This window comes from Dermacentor albipictus, unplaced genomic scaffold (assembly GCF_038994185.2).
Source record: "Dermacentor albipictus isolate Rhodes 1998 colony unplaced genomic scaffold, USDA_Dalb.pri_finalv2 scaffold_16, whole genome shotgun sequence".
Taxonomy (NCBI): Eukaryota; Metazoa; Arthropoda; class Arachnida; order Ixodida; family Ixodidae; genus Dermacentor; species Dermacentor albipictus.
In genome coordinates this window covers 12,502,983-12,511,795 of record NW_027225570.1, presented here as the reverse complement: position 1 = coordinate 12,511,795, position 8,813 = coordinate 12,502,983, and the positions used below count along the sequence as shown (strand labels likewise).

General features: G+C 43.6%; 1 long non-coding RNA gene across 1 annotated transcript; it reads right to left on the bottom strand.

The window, feature by feature from the left end:
- Window positions 1-307: 307 nt before the first annotated feature.
- LOC135921749 (uncharacterized) lies at window positions 308-4,427 on the bottom strand. The gene is made up of 3 exons (XR_010570605.2): window positions 4,015-4,427; window positions 3,158-3,244; window positions 308-502 (listed from the first exon to the last, which is right to left on the bottom strand). It is a non-coding gene; the product is annotated as an uncharacterized lncRNA (long non-coding RNA).
- Window positions 4,428-8,813: the final 4,386 nt, after the last annotated feature.

Genomic DNA, 8,813 nt, shown 5'->3' with positions numbered 1-8,813 from the left:
TAATGTGCGCTCCAAAGTAGTTTTCTTGTGACTTTCTCACGTCTTCCTAGCGAATCTCTAATGAGCTTATACATTAGACTGCCGGTGCTCGTATTACTCCTATAACAAAATTGGCCACCACGTGTGGTAACATTTTCACATGTGTCCCAATGGCAGTCAGACCTTATTTAAATATGTTACCTGTGCGTGACGATCTTTGGTGCTATATATATGCAGCCTGTATGCATGTATGTCAAGTGAAGATGCAGCACTTCTGACATGTACATGGGCCCTACATATGCTGCATGTTAGACATTACTCAACGAAAGAAATTTAACAAAAACATTTATTGGGCATATCAATGCTTCCTTAAATGCAGAAGGAGGTTAAATGAAAGGAAAACACAGTATCAGCCTGGTTACGGATGTGATATCTCCCTTTCATTTAATCTCGCTACTTATCACTGAGGAGAGGCTGTTCTTGAGGTGGAGTGTCGTCATCTTGAAGTAAGTGCATGTGTACCCTGTATGGTAGAAAGGACAGATAATTAACAAAACTTGGCAATCAACCACAGAAATACACGCTGTATCACTTGCTGCAGAACGGTCTGGAGACGTTATAGCTAGTTCTGCGAAAAATTTATGTGGTGTCGGTTCACACAAAGTTGAGGAACCACTGTGTGGCCTTTGGGTGCAGCAGTAACTACAGTAAGCAGAAATTGCTCTTGGCTGCACAAATGTGCAACATGGATCAGCTGTGGCGTGTGTACATGTCGTGAACTACTTCAGCTATATCGGTTTCCACTTGACAAAGGACAGCAGTGTCTGTGGATTGCTAGCGTGAATGAGAAATTCTCACTAATTACTTGGCATGGAAATGAGCGTAGGAGTGTTTGTGTATGGGCAACCCAATGCATCCCAGAGACATCCAAGTGCCAGTCATTATAGAATATTTGCATCAGCTACGGGCACAGTTCTCATACATTCCAAGCCTACTATGTCATGCATGTGTTGGCCTCCTGAATGATGGCATATATCCCATTCAAGAAATACACCACACCATTTCTGGGGTTTTTTATCATTTACACCCGAGCATTGCTTTCAGAGGGAGGGCACAAGTTGAAAAACAAATGCGTAGAAGCATGACAAACAAGCTTGCATAAAAATAATTTAATAAATAAGCATGGTGGTTGCTATGCCACGTCATTAGAGAGTATTCCTCTTTGTCATGCAATCATAATGAGCGTCGACTGACACACGTCCCATTTTTGGCTGTGGTATTCTTCACTGATTTTGTTGTATCAGTCGGTTGCCATAGGCGAACGAAACAGATAAACAAGCTAAATCCAGTGCACAGCTTGTCGTGTCAATGCATGGTCAAATAAGACGAGCACACTGGTCCTTTGAGTGAATTATGGTGCTCTCCTAGGCGCATGCTGAGGCACCGGCTAGTCAGTGTGCCCGATGTTAATTGGACCAAATATGCACGTGGTCAAAAGAGTAGCCTACATTAACCCTGAAAGATACGAGACAAATTTTGGGTATTTTTAACTAAGCAAGCCTCCAATGCCTGGGTGCTTTTGTCAATTCACTTGTGGACTGCAATGCACGTATATTTTCAGCAAAAATAAATTAGGCAGCATATGCACAACAGTCATGTTGTATGGTCTCCCTTCCCTCGCTGCGCAAATTTTGTCCTGAAAAGTTACATGAACTGATTGAATTGAAAATTGAATCGAGAAACGCAAGGAGGCAAGCCAGGCTTGCTTGGTTAAAGGTAGCACCAAATTTGTCCAGTGCGTGTCAGAGGCACTGTGCTGTATTCCTTTCACATGTGGTCAAATGTACATAACGCAGACTGGCTGGTGCCTAAATATGTACCTGTGAGATCACCATATTTCATTCAAAAGACCAGTATGCTCGTCCGACTTGGCCACACATATCTGCAATGGGGCTTCAGGCCAGATTAGGATTGTTTATCTGTTTTCACTCATGGCTGAAAATTGGCAAGAGAAATCAGTCAGGCGCACCACATAAATTAACAATAAGTGTGAGCCAGCCCCCATTATCAATGCATGAAGAAAGGCATCCTTTGTAGATTACAAGGGATAGAAATTAGTCTGTGCCTATTTACTTCTTTTTATGCAGACACCATTTACCATGATTTTATGCCTTTGAATTATAACTTCTGCCATCCCTCTCAAATTAACTGGTGCACAACACAAGTGCACATCCAGTGCTATTTTTGTTAGTCCTTCCAACAACTTAAACAGTCAGTTGTTAGCCAAGGTCATGTTGCATAGTCTCCCTTCTCTCACTGCGTAAATTTTGTCCTGAAATGTTACATGAACTGATTGGTAAATTCAAATGGACACTACAAGTTTCGCCGAGTGGACACAGCTGGTTCTCAGAAATGCACAAAAACAGTGATGGGTATCTGTTGGCATCCTGTAGTGTGTGCAAACTAGCTGTGACATTGCTGCAGTAAACACACTCACAACTGCTACAATGCCTACCAGCATGAATAAGGGCAGCTTGCAAAGAAAAGAATACGAAGAAAGTGACAGAAAAAATAGGAAGCTTACCAGAAAACACCTCACTACTTAAGTAACTGCAGCACAATGAATACTGGCCTTCCTATTTCATTTCAAGAAATTCTAGTTCATCAAATGTGTATTTGCCAGTGACAGTCATTCTGAGAACAAGACAGACATGATTGTAAATATCAATGTTAAACAATGGTAGGCACACTGCGTGCTTAGACCTGTGACATATATGGCACACTGCACTTCGAATTCTTACATGGACAAAAACAGCACATGTGTGTATCATAAGCCGAAAGGAAAACAGGGAAATATGGGCTACAGCATAAGAAACAGTTCCAAACAAATAAAACCAAGATAAAAAGAAACATACTGTGTAATAGGCAAAAATAAAATGGACTTCAGCCAAGCAATTGATGCGAGAAAAATACTAAACGTCAGGACATGCGACGTGTAGTTTTAATAGAACAAGATAATGTGTGCATAATATCTACAAACACAAGTAAGCAGCAAGTGGAATGATGTTGCAGAAATATTTAGCCTATTTAGCAAGATGCATTAAGTAATATGTCGATACACTTATCCACTAATGATACCGAGATCCTACTTTTGTGAACACGTACACTTAAAGCATACCTGACATATCCATCCAGATTACATGCCGTGTTGCTGCAGCCATGGCCACGGGTTATGTGGACACTGTTGTGGGTCACGGCTTCACCACTACAAAGAGAATTCTGTGTTAACTTATAGCTGTGGCACAGTAAGACTATCACATAGTGAACACATGCAAGGAGCATGTAAAAACAGTCATGAAAACAATGCATGCACTGGTGCAGGGTGGCAACAGAGCACAAAGTCAAAGTTACTGATGAATGTCACGATAACAGGGACCCCTTCAACAAGGCAAAATTTCACACGCAAGAGCAGCAGCGCATTACATGAATGTTTGTTTACATAACGATTCTAGAGTTTCTTTCATGACTTTAAGTAACTATCCCTTGTAATGTTTACTTACGTCGAAGTTATGGCAACACCCCTTCAAAACAAACCTGTACTAGTAGCACGCTGTGATCGCTTACATTTTTTTTCCCCAATACTGCTCGTAAATCGAAAACCTTTTAAGCAGAGATTATCTACAACGTCGAATCATTTATACGCGAGGAAACGTCATAGCAGTAAGAATCGGTCAAGAGGTAGATGAGTCGTTATCATGCGACTTCAGCAGAAAAACGGGAGCTCACGCACAAGCGCGCATGATGAACACGATTATTTCTGAACGTAATCTTTCTCATCAGAAGAAAACGCTTATCAAGATTTTCAATTCTGCATTATGGCAATTAAGTCGCGCAACTAAACTCTGACACCCAGCAAGCATCGGCATAGGTTTCACTGTTGTCGTGGGAGTTCTCTTTCCTACGTTCGCAAGGCACCCTATGCCCACACGAGAAGCACGCACAACACGTGTGTAGTTAGCAAGCACGGTTACTCACCTTTTGAACGGCCCGACGCGGTCGAAAAGCGCCCTCCAAGTTGCCTCCAAGTTGCCAGTGCTTCGATGCTACTCCCAGCAGACATACCGTTGCATAGTGGACGAGCAGTGGCACGCTAACAACGCGCATTATTTCTTCGCGACGTCCACCCAACTTTCCACGACAACCAGAGACAAAGGGAACGCACTCCACAGCATGAACATCGTTGGTCCACATTTCGCTGGCGCGCCACGCACACGGCGAGTTTGCAGCGAGACACAAGTTGTCTGTGGCGCTTATGCGCACGCGAACTAAGTCACATTTGGTTACAGCAAACACAAAAACACACGATCTAACAAGCACATCGTTGCAGCTCGCACACCCGACCGACTCGAAAACAGAGCGACAGGCTGATTGGATTGGATTGGATAGGAAACGGGATGGTAGGTGGCGCCACGAACAGGTCGGTTGGGGCCAGCCAATGTCTCGGCTAGCGTCATCTGAGGATTTGTGCGGCTGCCTAATTGCGCATAGCTGTTGCAAGACAAAGAGAACCAAAGATAAGTCTATATTGTAAGCTATAGCTTGGCATAGAAAGAAATTCTATAACGCATTTTCAATTTGAATCGCTTCGGCTATCTGCAGCCAGCAAAAGCATGGCCTTCGAGATCTGAAAATGTTAACGCTATAAAAAGCCGTTGCGGTGACGCTATTCGAACGATTTTCACTTCAGTTACCTCTCATAAAAACCGTGAATTACGCATTTCGCTGCTCCCCGTGCTACCTGCGCCGTCACTTCAATTTAAATAAGTTCCTGCTGTCGTTCACATCAACTATATAGCCTCAGACATCGTTGACGCAATCTCCGAGCGACACATGTGCAGTGTGCGATGTTTTAGTGCCCGTTGCAACAGTGTCAGTCGGAAATCATCAAATCTGCTCGTGTGGCGCAGCTTACACCCCTGTCGTCCGTATCTTGCTTTCGTGTTGGCGTGTTTAACGTGCGCGGGTTGCACTCCTGTCGCTCGTGCCTTCCGTGTTGATCGTGCTACCCACGAAGATTCCTCGAAAAACACACATGTCTCGGCAGCGTGCATTTGTCCTATGTGGTATATGCCAGAAGTGTGCGCTGGCGTACGATGTGCGTGCAACCAAGTACTACAGTGCGTTCCAGCAAATAGACGCTGCCGCTTACGCGCAGTTTCATTTCCTTTTCTTTTTTTCCCCGTCGTGGTTGCTCAGTGGCTATGGTGGTGTTGGGCTGCTGAGCACGAGGTCGCGGGATCGAATCCCGGCTTCGGCGGCCGCATTTCAATGGGGGCGAAATGCGAAAACACCCGTGTACTTAGATTTAGGTGCACGTTAAGAACCCCAGGTGGTCGAAATTTCCGGAGTCCTCCACTACGGCGTGCCTCATAATCAGAAAGTGGTTTTGGCACGTAAAACCCCATAATTTTTTACGCGCAGTTTTCCATGTCATGATCATGTCAATCTGCAGAATTGTCGGTTTGCCACTTAAAGACTAGTAACACATCCGAGTAATCAAACTGCCCAGAACAAGGCATACGCTATAGTTTGGCACTGTTTACCAAATGTGGCAACGGGGTAACACAATCTTACAGTGCTCTTTAAAAAGGAAAGAAAATGACGTCGTTGTTTTGTGCCTAGCACTGATATATCGGAAGCGTTTCCAGAGTACTCGGCGCTCACGCTGTGTTATATCGTTTTCTTCATTTTTGTCTCTTAGACTGCCCCCAACGATGAATCAAAACCACTCCCAGCAAAGGCCAAGGGTCCGAGTGTCTTAATTAACTGTATCCTAATTAACGGTACCTTACTTAACATCGTCTTCATTAACACCAATGGTCATGAGTTCGACTCCCACCAAGAGTCATGGGTCCGAGTGCTTTCATCAACTATATCTTAATTAGCTGTACATTAATTAGCATCGCCTTCATTAACGACAACGTTCGTGGGCACAACTCCTACACAAGATCATCGGTTCGAGTGTTTTCATTAATTATATATTAATTAAATATGCCTTAATTAACATAAACTTTACCAACTAAGGCCGTGGGATCGAGTGCCTTAAGTGACTATATTAATTAACAGTACCTTAATTAACATCGCCTTCATTAACAACAAATGTCGTGGGTTCGATTCCCACCCAAGGTACTGGGTGCGAGTGACTTGACTGTTAGATCTTAATTAACATTGCATTAATTAGCACCATCATAATTAACAAAAGTCGTGGGTTCGAGTGCCTCAAATAACTATCTTAACTGTGCTCAATTAACACCGCCTTCATTAACAACAATGTTCGTGGGTTCGATTCCCACACAAGGTAATGAGTTCGAGTGACTTAATTCCTAGGTCGTAATTAACTGCGCCTTAATTAGCATCGTCATCATTAACAAAGTCGTGGGTTCGAGTGCCTCAAATAACTGTATCTTAACTACGTCTTAATTAACATTGCCTTCATTAACACCAAAGGTCGTGGGTACGAGTGTCTTAATTAACGACATAATAATCAGGTGCACTATAATTAACATATTAATTAACATGCTTCGACTTCCACTAAGGGTGGTACGTGCGTTCGAGTGCATTAATTAACTATATCTTCAATAACTGTCTTAATTAACGGTATCTTAACACCAAAGGTTGTGGGTTCGTAGCCTTAATTACCGCCAAAGGTAGTGGGTTTAACTCCCATGAAAGGTTGAGAGTTTGTAACCTCTTTGTACATCGAGTGCTCAGGCCGACAATGCCGGATTTTCCGGCTCATGAGCCATTTAATGCTATCGCATTACGAAGAATTTTTCACGACTTGGCATCGTACACATTCATACGTGATGTACTTTGACATTAGCAATAACACAAAAAAGCTGTATACTCCTCTCATCAGAAATCTTAAGGTGCATTGTCATTTGAGTCTCTGATGTACTTGTGATGCCAAAAAACATTAGACGATGCATTTCTTATGCATGTCTGATGTCACCTTAGGAACACATCACGTCCTCTACAGAAACTCATGGTTCATTTTCATAAGGGTTGTTGCTGGCCGAAATTTTCATTGCCGAGCATAGTACCGTCAACTTTCACCGTCTCCTCACAAAAACGCGGTTTGGCTCTGTGGTCATGGTTGACCACGCTGTGAAAAGTGTAATAAACTCCGGGGATATCTTTTGGAGCTTTCCACCTCGTAACTCTGCGCACGTTACAAACAGCGGTACCGTACGTGCCTTTTGGTGGAAATAGCTCCCACGGGATTTGACGGTTTTTTTTGTGTGTGTGTGTGTGAGAGAAATTCACGTGGCACGGAAAGGGGTTCGCGCGTACGTGACCATGCGAGCTCGTCTGGTGACCTTTTCTTGTACAGAGGACGTGGTAGTTCTGTGTTAGAAAAACTGAGCTCGATTCGAAACGCTGTACCCTTTTCCCGAAATGGATGTCCCGCTCTCTGGAATACTCTGAGCGAGGCCTCACCTCTTCACAAAGCTAATGAACGTTGTGTCGACGGGCATTATAGGGTGGAACGCGAGCAACCTTTGACCACAGGTTTCAACGTTCGACTGCTATGCTAGTGAAATGTGAAGATGGTTACATCTATAGCCTCGTCTCAGCGCACTAACCTTCGTCTATTCGTCGCTATGAGACAGCGTGAACACTTTCAGCATGGCCAGGGACGAGCATGTGGCCTGGCATTATGCTTTAGCCCATGTTATGAACATGAGTCCATCTTACGCTCGAAGATCAAACATGCGAAGTTGTGACCTGCTAGTTTTCCAAATAAAGAGTAATAAACGCAAAGTCCAAACAAATTACATACCAGTGGATCAATGACAGCTTTTCTAGCGTTATGTGACTAAACTGGTTTTGTTTTGTCTTTATTTTTTTGTGTGTGATGAATACACGACCGGCAGGAATCTTATTTTGCTCAGTGGCCATCTGATACCGATGCTTCTTCAGTAGAAAACACAAGAAATGGAAACTCAAGAAATGCCACAGCACAAAGGTAAAAAAAAATTATGGTGTTTTACGTGCCTAATCCACTTTCTGATTATGAGGCACGCCTTAGCGGGGGACTCCGGTAATTTGGACCACGTGGGGTTGTTTAACATGCACCTAAATTTAAGTACATGGATGTTTTCGCGCCCATCGAAATGCGGCCACCGTGGGCGGTATTTGAACCCGCGACCTCACGATCAGCTGACCAACACCATAGCCACTGAGCAACCACGGCGGTTATAGCACAAAGCTGAAGTGTGCGACTAAAGAGCTGGTAGCAAAATTTACTGTGCGGCGTCCAAGTAGAAAGCACAGTTTTCACTTCCGATCGTTATTCCTCGTCAGCATTCAAAATCGCTGGAAGTCACAAGAATCTGCGCAGAGAAGCTCCACTCCTGGAGTAAATGCAATGTCTTATTGCGCGCTTCCGAAAACGTTATCAAGCACTCGCTCTTATTTCTCTAGCAGGAAGCGTTTACATTCAACATTATTTTGTTTCCAGGGGCAAATATTCGCGAGGGCTACGTACTAAAAGACCATAATTTTGGCTGGCGTATGGGTACGTTCAGAGCCATTTCTCTTGATTTGGAAAGAAAGTGAGCCATGAGTTCCACGTCAAAAACGCCTTCTGTCTGCATAAAAATAAACAGCGAGAGAGAGTGACAGAGAGAGGGAGAAACAAAAGAATGGGAATGCCATATGGCTTCCACATGGGCAATGAACACTTCTCAAGTGTTCCTTTTTCTGTGCAGTAAGCTATAGTAACGCTTTTAGAATGGAATCACTTATTTTAAATATGATCAGTAGAATAC